The following is a 26,516-nucleotide window of genomic DNA, read 5'->3' as shown; positions in this document are numbered from 1 at the left end:
CTGGTTCAAGCCTCAGACAGCAGAGCTATTCCTAAGGTTACACAGGGCGTATGGTTCAATCCTCAGATGTTAGAATAATCCCTCAGGTCACACAGAACATAATGGCTCATACGAGTACTGGGGAGCTATCCCTGATATCTTCCAGCTTTCTAAATATCTAGGACCTCAAGCACGACTCATCCTTTTTGGATAACAAAATCCAACATGCTAAAGTACTAGACAGCAGCCTTTCCACACATCCTCTGCATGGATACTGCAGACTCCGAAAGAAAACAAATAACCCTAAGCTACATAGATCTGAGAGGTTCAGGCTCAAACAGCAGACGTGTCCCAGAGGTGGCAGAAATCTTGCAGGCATAAACATCAGCCTCATACAGCAGAGCTCTCCCTAGGGCTACAAAGTTCTTGCAAGCTAATGTGTGAGGTATTTGAGCTTCCTTTTGGGTATCAAGCCAATGTCTTTTGCAGAGCTGATGTGTGTGTTTGAGACAAAAAAATGGGTAAATGCCTATCAGGTCAGTTGATTCATGTATGTGTTGTAAACATGCTGCTGCATGGGATGTAGGCCTTGTGATGAGCTGCGTAGCTCAGGCATTAATCACTGGATTCCATGGTTGCATCTTGAGAGTCTAACACTGCACCTTCTTTTACAGACGAACCCTACTATGTCAACGTGGACACGAGAGCAGGTGAGTTGGCGCTCTTTCCCCTGTGCTGAGTGTACCTCTGTGTAGGGGTTGATGCCAATATCTTGGTTGCGGGGCAGTGATGACTTCACAGTGTCGTGTAGTTCCTATAAACCTATATAGAATCTGTGCCTTTAGACAACATAAACTGTGAGATTGGTGTCCAAACTGATTCCAGACTCCCCCACCAGCAATGTTTGCCTGTATACCTAGCTAGCTCACAGTGCCATTGCAATCTCCTCTTACCAAGGAGAGAATAGTTCCTGGCAACTATCGAACAGACAACCCTGTCCCACCAGGGATCGTGGAAACAGTAGAGTACTTTTCGCTCAGTCACTCATGCTCACTTTGTCTCAGAGAGATTCACAGATTAAACGGTGGGGACATTTTCAATAAAAATGTATTGAACCCGCATCATTCTAGTGTAAAATAGGTGTGCTGAAACAACCATAAGAGAGAAACAGATACAAACGATTATAAGCAGCACCAGAGTAAATGGATGGTAGATTTCTACCATAGTGCTAAAACAATTAGGGCCCAATGTAGGTCGGTCGGTAACGGCCGAAAATCAGTATTTTCGGCCGTTACCGACCGGTATTACAGAAATGGAATGTAGGGGCATGTGTAACTGATTCGGTAAAATTACCGATCGGTAAATTTACCGATCGGTATTTCTACCGAATCGGTAAATTTGATATGTAGGTGGGACTCTACTGAGTCCCACAAGCCTTACAGATTCTGTATTTTACCATCAAATCAATTTGATGGTAAAATACCGATTCCGGTGTGCATGCACATGTGTGCATGCACACCTATGCCATATGACAGGCAGACCTGCCCTTAGGGCAGGTATGCCTGCCACATGGCACCCGAGCCTCTTTTGGGGGTGCAGAGGGTGTCAAAGTGACACCCCCTGCACCCTTGTGTAATTCGGTATTTACCGATTCGGTAAATACCGAATCGGTAATGCCCATTCATTCCTATGGGCTTCAAAGCCAATAGGAATGAATGGGCATTACCGGTCGGTATTTACCGAATCGGTAAATACAGATTTTTACCGATTCGGTAAATGAAACATCTGGATGCTCCTACATGTCCTCCCTTCCTATTTACCGATTCTTAATTACCGAATCGGTAAAATTCGGTAATTAAGAATCGGTAAATAAGTCCTACCTACATCTGGCCCTTAATATATGCAGGCATATAAATATATGACAGTAATAATGAGTACTCCTACGATACAACCGTAACTAGATGTACCTAGCATGTATGTAGGTGTAGAGTCAAGAAAGCCCATAGGATAGAGCCAACACCATTGCCTGCTGTGTGAGAATGTAGGACCCCCTCTTGGTTCCGAGATGTGCACCCCACGAGGGATGTCAGACCACTGCGTGCTGGAGTGTCTGCGTAAAGGAACCTCAGCGTCTCACCTCAGTGTGTCAGCATGGAAGGCTTTCTCCTCCACACGGCAAAGATATGGTGTATATATACCCAAAAGGTACCCTCAGGTGATTCTACCATGCTGTGTCATGATGGCCGAGGATGATGGAAGGGATGACCCTTATACATAGTTATTGAGCAGAAGATGGTGATCCTGCTGTGATTCTGCGAATCGTCATCCTTAATTAATTAGGCTAGTTTTCGGGGCAAACCACACCACATTTCTGAGGCACTTAACTAGATAAACGTTAATATCAAAAACCGTTCTGTAGTACAATGGTACAGTAAATTTTGGTGAAGGGGCAGGTGACTACTCAAGCCTATATTGGGGTACCCTGTGAAACATAACAACAGAGTACTTTTGATGAGGCGTATGTCCTCTGAGAATCATTCTCAGTAGGATTGGTACCATCTGGAGAAGGTTCCTTTAAGTAGAATGACTGTGGTGGGAATTCGTTGTATGATTACAAGCCACGTTAAAGTAACACAGGCCTCCCTCCTCCTGCCCTCTAGAGACTAAGAACCAATCCAGATGAATGTCCAAATTGTCTCTGGAAATGTAAGCCGAAACATTCTCCCCATGGCCCACTGTACTGTTTGTTTGACATAGCATACTGGGAGAAGGTTTAATGCCAGGGTGGGGCGCTGACTGTATCTTTGATACCTGGATATCCAGTTTCAGTTCTTAAGCATGAGAGTGTTGCTTGGGCTCTGCCCAGTGGCATACCATAGGTCCAAGCAGCCCCCGCAGTGTGTGGGTTCCCAAGCTCCAGTGGGCCCCCTCAGCACAATACTCTGGCTGAAGAGCTCCTGATTGAGTACGGAGGAGGCCCCTTCACTACCTTGCAAGAGGGCCCCCTCAAATTTCTTTATGCCAGTGGCTCTGCCAGTGAGAGGCCGGAAGTGTCACTAAGATGATACAATGTCTGTGTGTAGGTATTGCTGTTCTCTAGGGGTTGCCCCCCACTAAGGAGGTACTGAGCTCAGTCGAGAATGCAAAAAATGAAGACCTCCACCCGCTCCCTTCTTCTTGAGGATGAGTGAGACTCAAAAACTGTTAGGAATAAAAAGACAGTGGTGCCCACATCTGGCACACAGAGTCTATCCTCAACCTCAGACACACTGTCAATAGAATAGAAGAAGACAACAGAACCTTATTACATTCTACAAATTGTTCTCAGTTCATTTTTTTTACCTATTTATACAGATAAATACAGACAGTGAATCATTCATTTCTCTGTATTTATTTAAAAAAATATAGAAAGGTTTTCTTTTGAGTGACTCAGTGCAATCATTCAATATATCAATCAGGTGGTGTGTAAAGCATGACTACTCACCTGTAATGGTCCACAGGCGCTGGGGGGAGCTGCTGGTCCATTGAGGGCGCTGTGGTTCAGACAAAGAGCGAGGTCTTGAGGTCTCTCCTGAATTGAGGCAGTGACGGTGATAGCCTGGGGTGGAGAGGCAGGGTATTCCACGTCTATGCTGCCGGGTGGGAGGAGAATCTTTCTCCAGCCATGGGCTTGCGGATACGTGAGACGGTGGCCAGGGCCAGATGGGTGGAGCAGAGGTCTCTGGTGGGTGCGTGAAATGCAAGGCGGTGGTTGAGGTACGCTGGTCCCACGTCGTGTACGGCCTGGTAGGCGTGTGTGAGTAGGTTGAAAGTGTTTCTTTTGTATATAATATTTTCCATAGTTTGTTTTATTATGCACAGAACCGTAAATTCCAATTCTCTCTGCTCTCTATAATACGGGACTTCTCGTTATTATCCTTGCCATGTAAATACAGGAGTTACTGAGTTAGAAGTCACACTACATGTTCTGTAGTCTAGTTTTTATTCCCTGTATTTTGAATAGTTAACTACAAACGTACATTTCCTAGAGGTAAGTTCACTTCATAGCTTTTTTGTTAGTCTTTGGAACCAGAGGTCAAGATAATTCCTGGTTTCACATTAATACAAATTCCTTCCAATACCCTAAAGAGGAAAGGTTACTCTTATGATTACCAGAACATAGGGGCATAATGAGCTTGATAATATGCTCTATGGAATTCCAGTTGAAGCCCATGTTAAATGTGAAGGACATCTAACATGAGCTTCAATTGGAATTCCATAGAGATTATTATCAAGCCCATTATCGCCGTTTTAGCGGCAGTTTTCTGCAGCTAAAATGTCGATAATTCTATCGCCAGTCTTGATAATATGCCCCATAGTCTCATTAGTCTTTCCTTTACCTGATTCTTCCTTAGCTGAACTTATTGCCACGACTACTCACTATCTTCCAACGTACATTTGTCTTGCGAACCCACGGAGGCCACCGCATGACTTTTATTACTGGTCTACGTCGTCTACATGGAAAATGTTGACTACTTGCTTTCTTATAAGGTGGGATCATATTGTGATCTTTGAAGATATCCTGTTTTGGCTTCTTCAGCGATTTGTCTTGTTTTTACTGACTAGATTAAGTTTTCCCCACAAGTTTACCTATGGCGACTTTCTCAGGTCTTCCCAATTCACCTTTCCTTGGTTTTATCTTTTATTACTAGTTTATTACACTCTTTCCGATTCGGGGAACTCAATACATGGTTCCCTTCTTTTCACCTCTCTTTCTTCAGTTGTTTCAGGAAAGCACAGCTTCGGATTCTTCTGTTGCTGTCCTGGTTCTTCATCATGTCACCATCTCTAATTTTGTTACTGCTATGATCAATTATTGTCTTGTGGTTTTCATCTTTGTTGTAAATTGCGCAGCCTTGAAAAAGTTACGAAGTGAAGAAGTACATGGTGGCTGTTCTTCCACAAAGAATACACAGTTGTTTAGCATCTGTATGACAAGAATATCTATTGGATCACACGTCACAATAAACAGCAACAGTGTTTCTTACTAGACCTCATTACTTGGACCGTGTATCTTCCTCATTTAACTTCCTTTGAATGCTTTGATTTATTTTTTATTGTTTGATTTGACAGACTGGATCTATTCAGTCTGTCACCAGACTCCTTTGGTAGTAAGGGGCGCAAACCATTATAGCACCACCTATTTATTGTATATATTGCTATTTTTCAACAACTCTCCCAAATTACACATCTCCAATGATGTGCGATATTTAAAACCACTACTACCCGCTATAATTTTTGTTGTGATTCTTTTGTTGACTGGGAGCCACTGGAGCCAGTGGGGGTCTCTCAGGAGGCCGGTCATTAATGACTAAAGCGAACACAATGACTGCCGGGTCAGTAACTGTACAGAATGACAACCAGGAAATAAAAAACTGGGACGGGGTGTCCTAATAAACAGCTGCAGATTTGCAGTTATTTGTAATAGAAATAATAATGTGTTTATAGAAGTTTATGTCATGAGGCTTAATATGAAACGAGAAACCATTTCAGATGCTCTAATTTAACTAATTAAGAGGATTAATGAGTGGGATTGGGAATATCTCTGCTCAAGACAGAGAACCAAGTTAAACCTTACAGGCTTATTCAAAATGAATTGATTACCGGAGGCAAAAGTCGATCGGGTAGCACCTGTATCAACCAAAAATGATACAGGGTTTGATTAGACCTCACCATCTATATATGGGACAATCTGGACTACCTGTAAGACTGCACCACATCTGCAATCCACTTCCCCTATCAGGCACCATCATTGCACCTGACTCGGTCCAAAAGGAGCTTCGAGTGTAGCTGTAATTGTAGAAAATTATCATTAATTACTGAATGTTTTTTTCTGATATGTAAAATTTGATTGAAATCCCAAACATATTATTCTGACCAGTTGTTGTTTGACTAGGGCTGAAGGCATATTCCCTTTGAACTGCCTTATATTCTGCATCGTCTACACAGAGGCCCTCAGGGCTGAGATCATTGACCGCATAATTCCATCTAATTCATTTTATGCAGCATGGGTTATCTTGGCCCAGATCCTAGCCCGTTAATAAATATACACTGTCAGCAATCCTAATTGCAGGGAAATTGCTTCTAGATGGAGAATCCACACTGAAGAAATGCTTATTGACGAGCGTTATCATGCGCGGTGACTAGTGACGGCATCCTGCTAACATCAGAGGACTCGACGTATTATGGTTGGTCCGTCCTCTCTTTTCAACTATATTTCGTTGCCACAAGACACTCTACTGTTTTTATTAGGATCTCCACGGGCTCTCCACAATTCACTTCAGTGTGGATTATCCATCTAGAAGCAATTTCACTGCATTATATGTTCCACCAAAATATCTGGAGTATCTTGATGTTTTTGATACAGAGAAAGCTAGTGCTTTGCCACCACACCGGAACTTTGATTGCCGCATTGATTTGATAATAGGGGCTACTTTTCCATGTAGCCGTATCCGAGCACTCTCTGAACCAGAATAGCAGGATTTGTGGACTTATTTGGGTGAGATGTTGGCATCTGGTTTCATTTGACAATCCTCTTCTCCCGTGTCCTCTTCCATTTCTTTTATACCAAAGAAGGAAGGGGGTCTTTGCGCTTGTATTGATTATAGAGCTTTATTAAGGTGACAATAAAGAACAAATATCTGCTCCCTTTGATACCGGTGTTACTGGATCAGTTGAGGCATGCCACTGTGTTTACAAAACTTGATCTGTGGGGGGCATATCTTCTCATTCATGTCAGGGAGGGGGACGAATGGAAGACCCCCTTTCGGACAAAGTTTGGGTTGTTTGAGTATTGTGTCATGCCTTTCGGTCTTTTTAATGCCCCTGCTGTTTTCCAATTTTTTTATAAATGAAGTGTTCCTGGAAAATTTGGACGTGATTGTTATCGTTTATATCAATGACATATTAATTTTTTCTATAACTGGGGAGGAACATGATCACCATATAAAGCAGGTGTTACAGAAATGGTGTGACAATTGTTTGTGAAATTGGACAGGTTTAAATTACGGGTTTCTTGTATGGAGTTTTTTGGGTTCCTCATTTCCACTGAAGGCATTAGGATGGACCCTAAAGAGCTCCCGGGCTAGGGATCGTCTTTTGGCGTTAATCCTGGAAATTAGCCTCCCACTGAAGCATCTCCTCCCCGGTGAATTGAAGGCCTCAATTCGGCAATTCACCTGGGCTTTTCCGGTGCTTTTGCTGAAGGAGAGGAAGACACCCACAGCTACAAGAAAAACCACCACCAGTGGAATCCTAGGGAAATGGTTGAGTGCACGGTTGAGCTGCTTAATGCAGCTGAGGGGAGATAGGTGTTTGGGTGTTGATCCATGGCCATCACCTACCTTCTGGATACTGCAGTTGTTTCCCTGCATCCCGCTGTAACTGCTTCTCTCTGGCAATAGTGCATGGTTGTTTTTAGGTTGCCTTCGAAGCGACGGCCCTGTGCATTTCCCCTGGCGGCTGCCCTAGTCCCCGATTTGTTTTCCCAAGCCGGAGTAGGGAGAGTGCTCTGGGTTGCTTTCTGTAGCCCTCTTGTTTCCCCTTGGCGGCCCCTCTTAGGGTCCGGGAGCCGGAGCGGCATTTCCTCCACTGGTGAGTCATTTGGGTGCCTGGGGGGGTCTCCATTCTACATTGGAATAATTGAGGTCTCTGAGACTGGCAAACATGGCTGAGTCCTCATTCCTAAGTGGGGGGATGTCTTTGTCGAGAACAACGTTTGCTGCTTGTCTCGTCCGTTTGAACTTGGACGTCGGTGACCTGGTCTGTTCCTAGTGAAGGACTGCAGTGATTTCCATCTTGCTGCCCCATTGCTTCTCAGCCGTGCCTTTTCGGTGGAATTGGTGGGTGCAATGCAGCCATGTTTCCCCCATCTGCTCTCCTTCCCGGCGATCTGCTAGTCTCGGCTCTGGGATCGAAGCCATCCCACAGCGCTGCGGTGCCGTGGCCTCTATCCCATCTGCAGGTTTTACACCGGACTCAAGTAAGTTCTGCCTTTCTTCCCGGCCCGGTGGGATGGACTGGCCCCGGATGCCTCCTCTAGTTGGTGCCGGTCTCCTGAACTTGACATTAATTTAATTTAATGACATTTTCTGCCCTATTCCCTACCTCCCTCTAACCTTTTGTTACTTGTACCAGTGTTTATCCCTGGCTCCACCGCATTTCTTAAGTTTTTGTTGTTCATTGCAACTTTCATCTACGTATATGTAACCTGTGCAACTATCTATGTAAGGCGCTCTGATACCTCCGAGTCTAGCCAGCGCTATATAAAACTCCAAATAAATAAATAAATAAATAAAAAGACGGTGGCAATCACTTCATGGCCAGTTCCGACTTGTGTGAGGGATATTCAGGTTCTTTTGAAGTTTGCCAATTTCTATAAGTGGTTTATATCCCATTTTTCTGAGATTATTATTCCCATGATTAAATTCTTGAGGAAGGGGGTGCCCTTTTTCTGGTTTTCTGCAGCTCAATTTGTGTTAGAGACATTGGTGGGGAAGTTTACTTCTGCTCCCATAGTAAAACATCCTGATCCTGCACTTCTGGTATTTGTTGAGGCAGATACCTCCCAATATGCGGTAGGTGTGGTGTTGTCGCAACGGCATGTAGATTCAGGAGTTATTCACCCCATTGCCTTCTTTTCTAAGAAGTTATTACTAGCAGAACAGAATGACACAGTTGCAGAAAGAGAGCTGTTGGCTATAAAGATGTCCTTTCAGGTATGGAAGCATCATTTATGGGGAGCTAGACATACCATCACAATTTATACAGATCAAAAAAAACTGGGATTCTTTCGATCTGCACGAGCTATAACCCCATGGCGGATGAGATGGGTGTTATTTCTAATGAGTATAATTTTACAATCACGTATAGATCTGCGGTTCAACAAGCTAAATCAGATGCTCTGTCAGATATACATGTGGCTCCCTTGAATGATGTCTCTATTCCTGATGAGAGGCCTATGATATCAAAGGAAGAAATCATTGTGTGTATTCCTCCGATGAGTTCCTTGCTAAGGTCACAGAACAGATGATAGCCATAGACATATGTCCGTGGTTGCTTGATCACACGTTTCAGCTGAAGAATGGGTTGTTGTGAATCATGGAGCTCAGTTGTTCATACTACCGGAGCTTAGAAAACAAGCACTTACTTGGTGTCATTCTTCGTCATTAATGGGGCACGCTGGGATGGCCAAGACGAAAGAACTGTTTCTTTGTTGGTTTTGGTGGGATACGTTGGGGCATGATATACAGGTGTTTGTGGCATTGTGTCCTGTGTGCACTAGTAAACAAGCCTCACACCCCCCTCCAGTGGGTCTTCTGCATCTACTACTAGTACCTCCTTCCCCATGACATACAATTAGTGTGTATTCTTTTACACATCTCCCCATGGAAGCATATACTATATTAGTGGTGGTAGATATTTTTTACTAAAACTGCTAATTTTATACCTTTATCTAAGGTACTTACAACTAGGGAATTAGCTGAGGTCTTTTTATCTCAGGTGTTACGATTGAATGGTGTTCCAATTGCCATTGTGTCAGATTGGGAAGCTCAGTTCCTCCATGAAAATGGAACTCCGATTGTCCTCAGCTCACCATCCGCAAACAGATGGGCAAACAGAGTGGACCAATCAGACTATGGAACAATATATCCATTGTTTATTGACATCATTGACAGGAGGTTGGGTAATGGTGCTTCCTGTAGCTGGGTTTGCCTATAACAACAGTATGCATTCGGCCTTGGGTATGACCCCTTTTTTTTGTTCAATGGGTTTTCATCCCAAGGCTATCCCCATTCAGCCTTCGGGTCGAGTACCAGCATGCTTTGGTTCACATATGGTTAAAAGCACAAGAACACCTGTTGATAGCAAGGAATATGTGAAAGCAAAGGCAGACAGACATCGTTGTCCAGCCCCCTCATATGCCCCTGGGGATGTGGTCTGGTTGGCTTCCAGGAACTTGAGATTGGAGGGGTCCAAGGAAATTACAACCTCGTTATGTGGGTCCGTTTAAGATTGATCAGGTGGTAGACCCAGTTGCCATGTGACTGGAATTGCCTGCTGACTATCAAATTCATCCTGTATTCCATACCTCTTTACTAAAGCCTTACTCTGTCACCACTCAAGCCTTGCCCCTGCCTCCACCTGTGGTGATGACCATGAGGAGTTTGAGGTTAAAGCTATTCTAGATTCATGGAGACGACAGGGTAGATTGTACTATCTGGTTGACTGGAAAGGTTATTCCCCTGATGAACGTACCTCGGACCTGCCAGTTATGTACATGCCCCCCGTTTGGTGCGCTTACTCCATTCACGACGCCCTTCTAAGCCCTGTGTAGTTGGGGGATTTGTGAGAGGGGGTACTGTCATGTCCTGTATTTAAATAGCGCTAAAGGGAATGAGCTCTTTTATCTCCCTTCTTACCTTTCTGCATCTTTCGCATTCTGAAGTTTGTTTTATTTTTTTCTCTTTATTTGACCTTGAGAATATTTGGGCACAACTGCGGTGGATTCAGAGAGTGGCCGGCCAGTATTTAATCACCGCCCACCTTCCACTCTGCCCTTGGTTTCTTTTTAGGTGCTTCGCCCTGGAAAGGACTTTGCCTACCCCACTTCCTGGATTTCAAGCTATTCCCTGTTGCTTCGGCCCATCATGAGACACGATTGGTGGAGCCCTAGGATCACGCTCCTGCTTCGTGGGAAGTAATTACTTCGTTCTGGTTGGAATCATTTCTGCATTACATTGGACTTGTTGGCCATATCCTTCCTGTCTCAAGTTTCCTGGAGTTACGGAACATTTTGTACCCTATTTTCTTCATTGTGCATTGTTTGGTGCTTTTCACAAAGCACTGTTACGATATCTTTTTTGTAAGGGATCCCCTTTTTCTTAGGTTAGGAGGTGTGGTTTTTCCCCATTTTTTGGGGCTTTTTCCCCACTATGGATCATCGTATGAGTGAGTAGAAAAATGGATGTGGACTAACAGAAGACCGTTCTAAGGTCTACACTATTGGAACTGATATTGGTGTGTTTTCTTTTGTCTGCTCTCTTTGGACAGCATTCAGCCTATAACGGGTAAGCTTCATGAACAGCACTGCCATTGTGCCTACCTGTTTGATGCTGTGACAAGGTCTTCCTTTTTTCATTATTTATGTTAATGGGTTTCGTCTTTTCTCTTTCCCTAAGCCTCCAGCACCTACTCTGGGTCCCAGCATTATCCAGTGAGGGAAACGCAGAATTGGTCATCCACATCTTCTTTTCTCTTTTTCCTTGTTCACGCACCTTCTCCCGGTACGCTCTTCAACTTGTGCCTCCTCAATTGTTGGGCATGCGTGGATAGTGTACTGGGAGAGGAACAGGACATTCTTCGTTCCTGCAGGACCTGTTTCACAGGTGAGTGGGTGCGGAATAGCAAGTAGCACTACAGCCTGTTGCCAAAACTTGCCTCCTTAACAAACTGCCAAGGGGGAACCTCCTCAGGAAGGGACATCTAGTGGGTAAAGAGCAGGCACCTCAAGGATTTTTCTGGAGAGGAGTGGTTTGGGATTTTGCAGGAGTTAGGGACAGGTAAGCGGTAAATTTTTCCTAAGTACTATGGGTAGGAGGGGTGGGAGAGGATTGAGTTTGGGAAGTTGAGGGAGCTGCAGTGGGTGATGTGCATGTGTCTGTTGGTTTTGCTGTCGACTGTGGGTCTGGTGTATGTTGTGTATGCTGGGGTGTATGGTTCTTGGCAACTGCATGCTCTTTGGGTGAGTGTGTGTATGTGGGGGGTGTTGTTTTGCAGATAGGTTTGCTTGTGTGTGAGGGTGTTTGTTTTGATGAATGTGCTGTTGAGGTGGTTGGTGTGGTTGTGGTACATGTGGGTCTGCTGTATGTTTGGATTGTGTGGTATCTCAGGTGTTTTGTATCCAGATATGTGTGTGCATTTGTGTTGTTGTATGTGTAAGTGGGCATTTTGATGATCGTGCCGTTTAGGTGGTTGGTGTGGTTGGGTTGCTGATGGATGTGGTGGTGCTTGTAGGCATGGTGGTGCTTGTGGTGATTGTGGGTGTACTGGATCATAAATAGTATAGGAGAAATAATGCTTTCTGAAGATGTTCCCTTATGTTCATGAGATCATGATAAATATAAGCCAAAGTCTGAAAGCTTTGAAGCAGGTGAAATCTGAAAAATTGGAAAATGTTTTGCGAAAAAAAGGTTACTAATCAGTTCTATTTACACATATACTTATAAAACTATTGTATATGTCTTTTCAGGATCATCAGGAGCAGGCAAAGGGGATGTTGGCCATGAAGGCAGGGAAGCAGCTGGCCAGTGTGGTTCAGGTGGTGAGACCACAGAAACCGATTGACACAGTGTCACAGAAGATGAGGGGACTGGAACGGAGGCCACCAACTCTTCAACATCTTTGGAGGCCTCCACAAGCGACCAATCCCTAATGGTGGTGGACCCTACAGGAACTGTACCACCTGCATTCTTGTCCTTCACTCAGAGACCCATCTGCACCCTCCCTCTTGCTCCCTTCCCCAGTTTGCCAAATTTGTTCCCCTAAAAGGGTTGGAGTCTCCTTCATCGTAGGGACCTCACCCCCTACCCCCGTCACCCCAGCTGCGCTGAGTGAGGAAACTATTGACCTCTTACTCTCCATATCTGGAGGCCAGACTGCACTCCTGAATGCCATCCAGGCCCTTAGTTGCAAAATGCAACAAATGGTGGCATACCTGGGCATACCTGGAAGGCATTCATAGTTCTATGCCTGGAATGCAGAGGTCATTTACAGGACAAACCTCCTCACTGACTGCAGCCGTCCTACCAGCCCAACCTTGTGCCTCTACTCAAGTCCCTTCCTTATCCCAATTCCAAAGTCCCACCCATATCCCAAGGACACTCACTTCTTTACAGGCACCCACTCCAACACACACAAGCAGCACACACACATAAACACAAACACGCAAAGGAACATAAGCAGACACACAAATAACATACAGACACTATTGACACTACACCCACCTTAACCGCCACCACACCCACAACCATGACAATCACCACCACAGCCACAAGCACCACAACCTCCATCACACCCACAACCTCCATCACAACCACCACCACCAGTACACCAGTACACCCACAATCACCACAAGCACCACCATGCCTACAAGCACCACCACATCCATCAGCAACCCAACCACACCAACCACCTAAACAGCACACTCATCAAAACAAACACCCTCACACACAAGCAAACCTATCTGCAAAACAACACCCCCCACATACACATACTCACCCAAAGAGCATGCAGTTGCCAAGAACCATACACCCCAGCATACATAACATGAATAACTGGAATTAACTTAAAACTGAAGTGGTACAGCATTTTAAATTCACTTCAGGAACTGTTAAACACCTCTGAATGGTTCAGATGTGTTGTTTAGAATAGTGAACCTATGTCACTAAAATGATATAGACGAAAAATACCTTTGTACGGTGTGTGTACAAGACAAAAAAACTGCTACATATGTCTTTATAACAATTCCTATATGATTCAATGCTTGTTAATAATTACTGCAATGAATGTTGTACCACATCAGTCTTGAACATTTCTAAACCCCTTTAGTACTGAGCAAAAATATTTTTACACTTGACTCCAAAATATCTTAAGTTAATTCCAGTTTGTTTTCACATTGTGGAAATATTAAAAAAATTATGCTGGCTTTCACTTTAGGCACACATTTGTACAACACAGTATATATTTCATACGCTGATTCATTTAACATTTTTGATTCAATTCACAATATGCAACAGATTCAAACTTGATGCATTGCTACAATTGCCTCATGACGCTTGGAGGCCAGGGAATGCACCCTCCCCCATAGGTTTTTCTAGCTCTTCCTAATGTCCTCTGTCAACTATTCTGAAGTGCATTTGCCTTTTATTAGATATGGTTGTGTTTTGGACTTGCGCTCCAAATAATTGTGGCTTTACTTTAATCATTTCATCCACCATGACTGAAAATTCTCTCTCTGTAAAACTGGAATTTCTTCTCCATACCATTATCAATAAAACAAAAATAATGTCATGTTATGGCCCCCAAGATAATAAATAAAAGAAAAAATAAGGAACAAGAAATAGAGAAAGCAAACACATAGAAACCTGAATTCACTGACAAATGTTCAGCTTGAACATGTTTGTGATGCAGTGGAATGGCAAAGGATCATGGTCTGAAATAGAATGTGTCTTATAGTGTGGTATGCAGGTGTAGAAAATTATGCAAAACACATCAGGTGTGTGGTGCTAGCATCCATCCAAAAGCCACAGGGAAAAGTCCAATGTTGAAAGCGTCCTGCAATGGAATCACTCCATTGGCAATACGTCGCTAGAACACCGCCAGCACAATTGTGAAATCTAAATAGGCTGGACGCAATCCCACCACACCATAGTGACAGAGTACTGTTCACCAGCAGAGGAGACCGCTGCGTTGGCTGCGGTGAGCTGCTTACGTGATGGTCTGTCTACGTGGACCGAGGTTCAGCCAGCAACTAAATAGGGTGGCCGGGATTCCGTCAGCTTGGCGGAGTACATGTACACTCCCTCACGGAGGAACGATCAGTGTTCTACCAAGATCTAAATCATGCCCTGGGTTGTATTTGGATGGGCGGTGTGGAGGTCACCCCTGCTGAAAATTAGATTTTAGATTATTCTCTTCCCAATAGTTGGGATGTGTGAAGTTCCCTAGAGTTTCCAAACAAATCTGTATAATGGTGATTTTTAACACTTTGAGATGTTTCTGAAATGTCCAAAGTTTGTAAAGTTAACAATATGCAAAAGCGGGATACATCTTCCACCATGAGTAATCCTGCAGCATGAAGCCTTTTGCAGAGCCCAGTCTTGGAGAATTCTCTTGTGGAAAAAAATGTTTCACAAAATTCTCTTGAAAGAATTATTTTTGGCGCAAACATGTTCTCTAACAAGCTTGTGAAGTTTGGCAAAGTGACGTGACTCTGTAATCTTTGAAAACCGCTCAAAGTGAAAGAATACCAGCTTCTCCCTCCTTCATTCCCCCCCCCCCAACATAAGCAGCCAAAATGTCTTATTTCAACGTATAAGAAGTACTCTTATAATGTCTCTGTCACAAAAAACAGATTTAGACTAATGTGTATCTCTTTATTTGGCAGATGTGCCCAGATGTGAGACCCTCGTTCCAGAAACAGGTAAAGCAACCATCAAAAAATGGTGATGGCTGGGAGTTGAGGAGAGGACAGTTAAGCATGATTTAGCGCATGAATACCGTTAATTTGGCGGACAATCACTGACAGCAACGAATCAAAACAATGCACATACTAGGTCTGGCAATGGCGCCTGTGCAGTTGTTATTGGAAAGTGTGAGGGTACATATTATGACACTATCATCATCTTGCGTAGAACCTCTGTATTGAGCTCTGCACAGATAATCTAATTATCTGTTCTTCTTACACGGGCACCCACCATGCAGCTTTATCTCATGGCGGGTCTGGTTCCAGCACCACAGCCTTTCAGCACTGGTGTACAATGAAAGCTATGCCCCAGGCTTGCAGGAAGTGTGAATGTGATCATGTGTGCCTCTTGTGCAGCACTGGCAACATTCACCACACAACTCACACACACCGAATGGTCGACCATTGTGAGGGTATGGTACACAAGATGATGGATTCCTGCAAACAGAGGGTGAGGATGGGGCTCTTGCAATAAAACTTCCTAATTAGCGTGCAGACATACACCCTTGTTTAGCAGGCATAAACACATAGCTCATGTGAGAACACTGTGTACTGTGTGAAAAGAAACAACACAACTTCACCCTGTTGCATAAATTACGAATTTGATGTACAGCTACAAGGTGTGCTTTCCCCCCCACGGGTGGCACAGATGAACTAGTTTCAATGCACCAGCAATGATTGTGAAAGACAGGTTATTGTAGCCCCACAAAACACTATTCAATGTGTAATTGATATAGAAGTATTGCTTTTGGTTTAGGATAATCGTAGGGTGACAGATGCGCGGTATAAATATTAAATACAATACAATACAATAAATGGATCAGGGCACCGTGGAAACAGTGACAAACTGTATTTTTTTTATTTGTATCACACCCACCGTACTACGAAAATAGAAACACTTTTAAGTCAAAAGTATTTATCACTGCAGGAACAATCTGTTTCTCAGTACATCTAAAACAACCACACAGAATATTTTAAAAACAGCAAGTATGCACAATATAACAAGAACAAAATATTTCTAACATTGTCAAAATGTCCTTTAAAATGTCACCTAGAGCCTAACACCTTAACTTCTACTTCTATGCTCTAATAGAGCATGGAAGATAGAGCATCTTGAAGTCTAGTGTTTCTTTGGTAGAAAAGAGGCACTTCATAGCTTGTTGATAGCAAAGGCAGTCTTAAACAGTGGAGGTGTGAAGACAGTGTTCCCTGCGAAGGGCAAACACACTGCGGTAGCAGTCAGCCAGTCTTCCTCCGGGACTCAGCATTATCAGTTTCAGGCTTCAAGTGAGATGTAGCATCTGCGAAATGTGAAGAGTGCCGGCAGTAGGGGAGAGCGTCTTTGGCAGAATCTCAGATACTCTGTGATGAACCTCTCCTGACAAGTGGTCAAGTGGCAGTCTTTATATACCACATCTTATCAGAAATTGGAATATCTGACATAAGTTTAACAATGTCAGACATAGATTGCGTACATCAAGGTATTCGTTCTAGACATTTCCTTATGAACATATAATGTAACAGGACACCACTTCAGACTACACTATTTTGGTTATTTGTCTGTATGTGTTCTTAATCAACCTTGACATAGTGGAAAGTAGATATTTGACCCAGAAGAATGTGGCATTGATGGTGGTATATGTCACTGATCAAAGGACTTAATGCTTTCACAGTTCTTAGAAAAATAAGCTCAGGTGACATCTGCGGCTAGGAAACATGACAAATGTTCTGCATAAATCTGAAAAAAGAGGCGGCTTCCATTGTTTGAGAAGGAAGATGGCGGCCTCCATGAATCAAGATGGAGTCAAGCCCTATATATGATGGAGTCCGACCTTAGGGACTTTACATCAACCCGGTTGAATTGGTTGTTCTGTGTTGAACAAAATTGTCTGCATATAGAAAGTGGTGTGCATTGGTGTCTGAGGATGCCAGGTGGAGGTAGATCCTTCTGTTGATGGGAAAGAATTTATCTTGTCTGGTCAAACTGGCCCTGTTTGATGAGAGTTCTCCATATTGAGCGAGAGAACAAAAAACCATAACTTAACATTGGAAAGGATCATTGGTGGAATGTGCGAATGTCACTGTCAGCCTCCTATATAAGCTCCCATCCACACAGATCTGAGTGCACACATTCGAAGCCGACATGTGTAAGGCACTAGAGTGTAGCTGGGTTTGCTGGTCTCAGAGGAATCCCTGGCTCACCATTTGTAGCTTGCCACAAGTAGCAACGTATCCTCAGGGAATATGTATGGCTATAGGGAAATAGCGAGAAAAACAAAATTTAACTAAAGAAATGAAGAACATGAAAAGGACTAGATAAAGGGCACAATAAAGATATTGTTAAACTGGTTACTCTGTCACAATGGTGACGGATAGCCCATCCGCCAAAATATAAATCCCATTATGTTCCATGGGATTTATATTTTGGCAGGAGGGATATACGTCACCGTTGTGACAAAGTAACCCTTCTGCCAGGATCTAAATTAGGCTGTAGGTTAGTACCATTGCTAGAAATACAATACCAAAATAAAATGGAGGAAACTGTACATACGAAACTGATAGTACCATAAGAAAGCGTTGGGAAATGCGTTCTGTGTTATCCAATGCAAAATGCATGAAAAAGAAGAACATTTTTCACCATGTCTCTCTTGAGGTTGACCCATTAGGGACAATGCCCAGATGTACGTTGAGGGATGATCCAACTTTTAATCGTCAAAAATAGAAATGTTTCTTGAGTTTGCAGATTTCGGCCTATCAAGCTTAAAACCGTCTTTAAAAAGCTCCCAATGAGGTTAAATTAATTCAGTGAGCAGTCCCGCTGCAGTCTTGAAATTCTCATAAAAAGTGCTGAGTGGGGAAAAACTCTTAGAAGTGGCCTGCAAGGTTGTGACTTTTCAGGTTGACGTGGAGGCTTATCCTGGTTCTTCGGGTGTGAAATGCTTCATAATTGTTTGTACAAGTTCTGATAGCACTGCGACCATAATTAAAAGTCCTTAAGCAATATCTTCAATGCTCATCTATCCTTGCAGATGATTCCCACACCAACTACTGCAGTACTACAAGTAAAAACAGAATTCTAACTGGTCCATTGAAATTCCTCCTATGTGCCTGGACCTTCTTTACCACTCAGCTTCGGAAGAAATGACTCATGTAGACCAAACAAGGGACATGTCCACCCTCAGCTAGGATGATTCACAAGGGATGGCTGGTTTCTCTGGAAAGACCATGATAACTTGTATCCCTGTGGCCAGCAGGACACTGCGTGGAGCCAGTCCTGGGACACAATGATGGCAATCTTTGGAAACTTCACAAAGTGAAAGTATGTCATCTTCTCTCTGCTGCATCGCCCCCACACACACTTGAATAGCCATGATATCTTCTTTCAATGTCTATGAAGCATCTTTTTGATGTCTTTGTCAGAAAAAATGGATTGTGTGCTAATGTATGCTTCTTTCTTTTGCAGCTGAGCCCAGCTATGAAGCCGTTTTTCCATACAGAGGTAAAATAACAATCAAAAAGCTGTGGTGTTGGGGTGTTGAGAGAAGAACCATTACGCATGATTTAATGCATGAATACCTTTCATTTGGCGGACAATAACTGACAGCAACATAGCGCAAACAATGCATTCACTTGGTCTGGCATTTTTCCCTGTGCAGGTGTTATTGGAAGGTGTGAGGGAACAGTTCATGACACGAGTATCCTCTTGCATACATCTTGTTTATTGGCCTAGCAGCAGCTCTTCTTATTACCTGTTATTCTTATATTTATGTAGACCAATAAGAAACATGTCTGGTTTTAAGTAAGCAATTAGTATTCTTCCTGGAAGACATCAGATTCCTCTGTCTGAGGACTTTCTTACTTACAACTTTTAAGTCTGCACCATGACATGCTGCCGGTGGAGGGCCACAGGGAGCGGCATTGTCTACATTACTCTTTAACATCTACATGGTCCAGCTGGCATTACTTTTACAGTAAAGAGGATTGCACTGTTACATGCACATAGATGATACACAACTGACTATTCAACCCTGCAGCTCAGCATTCAAGCCAAATATCTTTATCCCAGAGCTGGTGCATGGCCAGCTATAAAGGAAAACACTCTGCTTGTGACCATCAAATAAAAATGTGGCAGCCAACAGGCTAGTAAGACCCCATTTTGGACTGAGAGGTTCGGGTGTAGATGAGTTGTCCCTCCTTTGTAGAAGTCAACATCTTGTCTTCAGGCCTGAAGAGTTTGTTGATGCTGAAATATCACTATCTGCTTGAGGTCAGAGGGATCATCACCTGAGTTGTTGATTTTATTGACAGTGTGCAGGTGTTCATCTGTAACCTCTTCAATGTCTACTCCAGCATGTATGGAAGGAATAGAAAACTGGAGTATGGATCACATCTACAGTCACAAACCTACACCACAAGACATGTCCCGATGAAATAGACTATGTCCATAATGCTAAAATGAATGTACAAGAGACTACCGTCACCAGGAGATTTGTCTAAGGGCCTGAAGGCCTAACAAATGCCTTCATTTCCACCTTGAGGAGGTTACTTACAGAATGTGAATTTGCTAAAGTAATAGTGGACGGAGACTGCGATCTGGCGAGAGACCCTATCATCGATAAACCAGGTCACTGTGATCGTAAACATATTAACAGGCCTCCACTATGTGGTTTAATGAAAGACTACCCACCCTGGCACCTGCTCCCCCGTACACCACAAAAATAAACCTAACTCTCCTGACTGCAGAGTCTCCTGAAGTCACACCTTCAGAGTGATCATGTATGCTCCCAGACAAGAAGAGGATACAAGAAATCCTTTGAAAATATAAGGGCCTCAAATTAAATTTTATTACTTCCTTGCAACTACTGTGGGCAGCAGGGAAAGTATAAATATGAGGTAGGTTAATGAGAGACTTAGCTACAACACACAAGGAGGCTGAAGCTAAAAGGACTGCCATAGACAATGAATTGGACTCCGTACAGCAATGTTACCGCAAATCCCAACATAGACAACCTACAGACATTGATTACCAAAACATGTCTTCTACTTTGTCAGAGAAGGATTTGGCTGCAGATGGGAATAATCGTATGAGCACAGAGAAAACAAGGGAGAATGTTAACCCTACAGCTAAAGTAACAGGAAACACAATCAACAATTCCTTAAATACTTGACCCTGGGGTAACATTCTACCAAAACCATTGGTTATAACAAATTATTTTATCTCCTTCTAAACACATTTATGAGACACCTGACAATACAACCTGGGAAGAAGCACTAATGACATAACTATCTATTCCAGAACTGCCTCAATATCTGTGATATGGATTGGATGAAGAGATCTTGGACACCAAATAGCCGAGGCAATAAAACTAATGTAGATTGGCAGGGCCCCAGGGAAGAGAGATTCCCACTGGAATTCTATAAAGCAACATGCTCCATTGTGGAGATACCTTTGGGGAAAGTCTAGCAAGAAGGAGGCCCTTCTACCAGAGTTTACCAGGGCATAGACCTCACTGATTCCTGAACCCGGGAGAAACTCACCTTCTTTCACCAATTATAAGCTCATCTCATTACTTAATTGGGATGTAAACATTTTGGCAAACAATTTTTCAATATGACTTATCATCATTATCCACCTGTTGGTGCAAAAAAATCAGGTAACTTTTGTGCCTAACTGCTCTTGTTTGAATCGTGTGGACACTCCTGCACCTCTTATGGCACAAGATGCTGATGCGAGAATTATGTTTTTCCTCAATGTTGAAAAAGTGTTTGATTGAGTGATCTGTTTCAGACTCTGTGATCCTTTGGTCTGGGTCTCACACACATAGACGATAAGTTGGCTGTACCAACAACCTACAACAAGGATCAACTGTAGTGGGTTTATCTCCAACAACATTGTGATGAGTAGGGGCATGAGACAGGGGTGTGCCAATTCCTTAATCTGCTGGCATTAGAATCTTTGGGTATAGCCATCAGAATATCTCCCAAGATCAATTGGATTTGCATGGCAGTGAGGGCCCAACTCAACTCATTCTGTAACTGAACAATGTGTTGTTGACCATAGCTAATCCGGAAGTCCCCATAGCAGTCCTGATGGGCCTCATTCATGACTTCTCTGGTTTTTCAGGGAAGAAAATAAACTAGACCAAATGCAAAGCCTGGTCTATGATGCCCTATGCCACTATCTGGGCTCTGGTCAATTTCCCCTTTAAGCTGCCATCTTGCAAAATAAAACATATTGGGGTGCTAATTCATTGGGGTTATCCTGTCATAGTGAAGGACAATGTTCTAAGTCTACTTGAAACAATGACAGCTGAATTTGTGAAATGGGAACACTACAGTTCTTTCCAGGGGTAGGGCCCAAACAGTGAAGGTGAGATTGGCACCCAGGGTGAACTTTGTTTGTGTCATGCTACTAGTTAAGATACCTGCTTCCATGTTAAGGTTAATAGATAACCTGATACAAGAATATGTCTGGGTTTGAGCCCACCCAGGCTTGACTCATCAAAGCTATAAACTGCTACCAGTTCTGAAGGGTTACAATTTCTACAGATGGGGACATACTATAGGACAATCCATCTCTCCGAGATTGCTTACTATCTGAATATGAAGAAGGAAACCCCAGACTGGATTCAACGGGAGAGGTACCAGCAACCAAGTGCAATTGGAATCTGTTAGAAATGGGATCTCTGATTGGCCAAGGCTTGCGCCAAAGCCAAGCAGAGACCACCACACTAGTCAGGGCAAGGGAGTTACAGGCCACAGTAACCCCTGCTCACCCCCTTGGTAGCTTGGCACGAGCAGTCAGGCTTATCCCGGAGGCCATGTGTAAAGCGTTTGCGCACACACACAGAACAAACATCCCCGGCACACCACAAAAGGAACTCCACACAAGGTTATATCAAAAATAGCCTTTGCATTCTGATAACAAATTAGAAAAGTAACCCATAATATACATTGTGCCATCTGGCACTAGGTCATATTTACAAGGGATTATTTACACCTGGCAGGGCCCACTGGACCACTGTCAGAACCATCCCAAAGTGAACTTAGTACAAGTAAGACATATCATAAACGTACAACCAGCACTGGTAACCACTGTACTCAGCACCATCCTGTCACATAAACCACATTATGCACAGTATCACATTAGGCGCAAAATACATTGTACGCCAACCTCATCAGTCTAACATATTGGACCCTAACCTCCTAAGCATCACCCACATTAGGGGTATACTCACAGTAGGAAATAATCTCACGAGCATAAACACATTACGCATAATCTCATGCATCCCCAAACACATTTAGAGCAATTAATCATTGTAGAGCACCACACTTCCTAATATTACATAAATCACTGACCCCCTGGCAAACTGGCCTTCGCAAAGTGGCTCAAATGCCCTGTGTCCAGAGTGTCAGGGCTGCTGCCAATGCAGCATAGTTTGCACTTGCGGCATTGCGCACGGGCAGAGGAGTGCACCTCACTCCTATCTCTCATAATGTCCCCAAAGAACTGTGGCCTAAACATTGCAGCAGGCACTAAGAGCTGCACAGCTGTGTATCAAGTAGAGGCATGGCACCTCTGTGCCCCCTGTCCCACTCAGGGACTCTGCCATTCAAAAGGCAAAACGTTGCAGCCACCCGCGCTGGTGCGGTGCAGCTGGGATCCAACAAATAGGCCCTGGCACCACTGTGCCCTCTGGGCCTTACTGGGGCTCTCCAAAGGAAATCACCCCCTCGGTGCAGCTGCCCTCTGAAAGCGGCACAGCTGGGGTGAACAAAGCAATGGGGCCCTGGAACCTCTGTGCCCTCGGGCCCCTTGGGATGCTTACAAAGCTGTGCCCCCACGATGGAGCGGCCCGAACGGCGGGTCCGCTCAGCAATTAAAACAAGATGGACAACATTGAGCCCTCTCTTACCGGCTCTCAGGGCGTGTCCTCTTCCGTGCGGCGGGGGCAGGCACCGACAATGTGCCTCGCGCCCCGTCGCCGAAATCTCTACACCGCGGGCTCTCCCTGTGCCATGGGAGCCATGTGCTGTCATCGGCGGCGACGGCCGCCTGTTCTCTCGTCACCCGGGCCCCCTCCTGGGACCCGGGACTCGCATTGGTAAAGACAGCACTATGTGGGGCTTCCCTTCCTCACGGTAGCCCTGCGCTGTCCTCAGCGGCCTCGCTAGACTTCCTCCTTCCGGCCATACCGTGGGCGCGGGGCTTCCCACGGGAAAGCGAAAGTCCTGCCCCACGTCAGGCAGCTTCGCCTGACTTCTGGTTCGCTGCACGACAGCAGCCGGCCACAATGCGGGGTGGGCACCCACTCAAATATTAAACCTAAAGCGGGGTGGGCACCTGCTCCAAAGGCACCATAAAGCGGGATGGGCATCCGCCAAACAAGGCACCAACTGCGGGGGAATCCCTACACTTGGGATTCCCTCCCACTCTCCTCTTGCAGCACAGTGCTGCAATCGCCAGCTTCTCTCTCCTGACAGAATCAAAATAAAGCGCTCCCAAGGTGATAGAAGCAAGAGTCCTGCTTGGGAAAAAGTAAGTCCTTAGGGATCAAGAAAAGCAAAAGGGTCCCAAATAAAAGGTCTTCCAGGTCCTGGGGCAATGCAGGGCCCAGGGAGGCAAGCCCTCATGGCAATTCCTCCTGGTACCCAGCAGCATCACGCCTCAGCAGGATCAGCAAGGCATCATGGAACTGAACAACATCATGGGGTCACAGCCCCTTCTCTTATACACCTTTTCTCTTTTGCCTAAAGTGCAGGGAATGGGGAAAGCAGATGCAACTGGTTCAGGGGGGATTTGGAGCACTTTGTTTTGGAAGCTCCTCTTCCCCTTTGTCAGGTGGGGGCTCACCAATAGACACACCACAGGGGGGCGGAGCCAGCATTCACTAGGGCAGGCACCATCCTATTCAGAGTCAGGGGAGTACCCCTCCCACCACTCCTACTCCAGGTGTCCCATTCAGCTCAGTGCTGACTCACCCTGCCCCTCCTGGAGCCACCCACACCTCTGAGCTCCTGTCACTCACAAGCCAGACATGCAATTTACATCAGGCATGCAGACACAGAGCACAAAGGAATGCCAACTTCTAAAAGTGGCATTTCTCCACCAGTCACTAGAAATCTGCGCACACCATTGCGCAGCATTTATTCTCACGAGTTCATACAATACTAAACTCGACCCTGCACTCCTGTCATACCAGGAATTACCATGGACACACTTATCCCCCATGCAGTCCTATGGGAGGGCAGGCCCATCTCACCACACGTACACATTGAGCGCACGCACTTTACACTGGACCACATTGCTAAAGTGCCCAGAGGCCTAAAACCACTATCACCATGTCAGAGCTTAAGGCAAAAAGTTCAGGGGCGAACCTGCCAAAAAGGGCCAAGTCCAACAGAATCCATGCTCAATGTAATGGATCAAGTTTGCAAGAGACCTTGACTGTCCCTTGTCAATGGAGGTATTGTGTGTTAGGTCCTCGATCAATCGTTAGGGGAAGAGATATTTTTTCACTGTGCTCCCTCTGCCTGGAACAATTCAGTGTTACCCATAAAAAAAGATGCTATTTACATGGAATTGTTTAAAACCAAAGTAAAGCTAGCCTCATAGGTTGGGGGACGGGAGGGGAAACCTGTGGTTTTTAACAGATGTTGACTCGCAAATTGCTATGTGGTTTGCTTCATCAACGAGTATTCGCTCGATAAACTAAAGCATATATCGGGCAGTCTCAAACCCACTTTTGGGAGGAGCACTTTGATATTGTCAATCTAGTTACTGGGACCCGGAAAAAAATTAAGACGTTAAAATGCCTCTGTGTGTCCCTTATATAAGGCCACTTATATGATCGCTGAAAGGGGCAGGGTAAAATGGCAAGAGGTTGGATGTATAGGGAGAAGCAATGTCTCCTGAAACCATTGGTCAACATGTTTCAACTAGTTATTGCCTAGAAATGTCATCCAGCTTTCATAATGACCTTCCAGCTTCCCAGTGTTATACTTGCACCACCTTCTTACCATGCACACATACACATATGCATCTATAATACAGCATTTTCAGATGCCGGCACTTCCCAATTTTGAGTTTCTAAAAAAAAGAAAACAGGGATGTTCGTTGTCGGGGTTCTCCCCACTAGTGTAACACTTGTGATTCACTGCATGCTGCAACACTCAAGAAAATGTACCTTATGTGAGTAGTGACTTTCTTTCACATCTATACAAAATACACCAATTCTAACACACGCTCATCCACACTCCTGTGTGTTGCAACCTCTTATCATAATGCCTAGGAGAAAGATGTATTTAGGAATACATCCTTTTAAAAGCTTTTTTTACAGCCCCCTGGTAGGTGACGAACAGGCTGGTCCATTTGTCACACAGTGGAAAATAAATAAATAAAGGGAGAAAACTGTCCCAGTGGTACAAAATACTTTGGATAAGGTATCCTAGCTACATCATAAAGTATGCATTACAGCTTTAAAGCAATGTGGTTCTCACAGCTCTTCTATGTTGGAGTGTGTGGGCACCATCATTTCTTTTTGTCAGCATGTGACGTACACAATTGTGACCCTACCCACCTTTAGCCAATGAGGATCATCCTCGATGGGCACTGGATATTTTAGCCAATCAGGGAATGGCAACGTTATTTAGTAACCATTTCACATTGTTTTTTAGATCACTATCATACAGGATGAGAGATGTATAATCCATATGCCAAACTCCATTTTATATTAGCTCATAAAGTATAAAGTATAAAAGCTGATCCTTTCATTTTGTGTTATCAGATAGTTAAATTGTCTTGTTGCATAAGGAGTATATTGCAATGCTGGGAAAGCTGTCTCTTGATGTTCCCCAAGAATTCCCCATAAATACACTATCAGAGCGGGTGACAGAGGGGGTGATGGCGTAGATGCTAAGATATCCCAATTTGCAAGTGACCACACTCGTACTCATAACAATATCACACATGGCACAAAGTACTCAAAACGTTACAACACAAGCCTGCCCCAAGGAATGTTCTCATTAAGTCCAGTTATACTGGTAGACAATCTATAAATCCACCTCTGTTCCTTTTCTAACAGATCCCTGGCCCCAATGTTACAGCATCTGACACTTTTACTTGCTCAAGTACTGAGTGATTTAATAGCAAGACTGGCTTGAAAATGGACCAGTTTACATCAGCTGGCATCCTTAAAGCCCTTAAAGTCTTAGTGGAACTTTAATCTTGGATTAATTTTAAGCATGGGCGTAA

General features: G+C 44.2%; 1 long non-coding RNA gene across 1 annotated transcript in view; it reads left to right on the top strand.

Moving 5' to 3' along the window:
* The first annotated feature begins 651 nt into the window (after positions 1-651).
* Positions 652-26,516, top strand: part of LOC144766589 (uncharacterized) — a 51,142-nt gene continuing 25,277 nt past the window's right edge. The window contains exons 1-3 of the long non-coding RNA XR_013597852.1: positions 652-689; positions 15,185-15,220; positions 18,726-18,761. This is a non-coding gene — a long non-coding RNA (uncharacterized LOC144766589). The remainder of the gene's footprint in view (positions 690-15,184; positions 15,221-18,725; positions 18,762-26,516) is intronic.

This window comes from Lissotriton helveticus, chromosome 7, assembly GCF_964261635.1.
Source record: "Lissotriton helveticus chromosome 7, aLisHel1.1, whole genome shotgun sequence".
Lineage (NCBI taxonomy): Eukaryota > Metazoa > Chordata > Amphibia > Caudata > Salamandridae > Lissotriton > Lissotriton helveticus.
The sequence above is the reverse complement of the archived record's forward strand: the minus strand, read 5'-3'. Positions and strand labels throughout refer to the sequence as shown.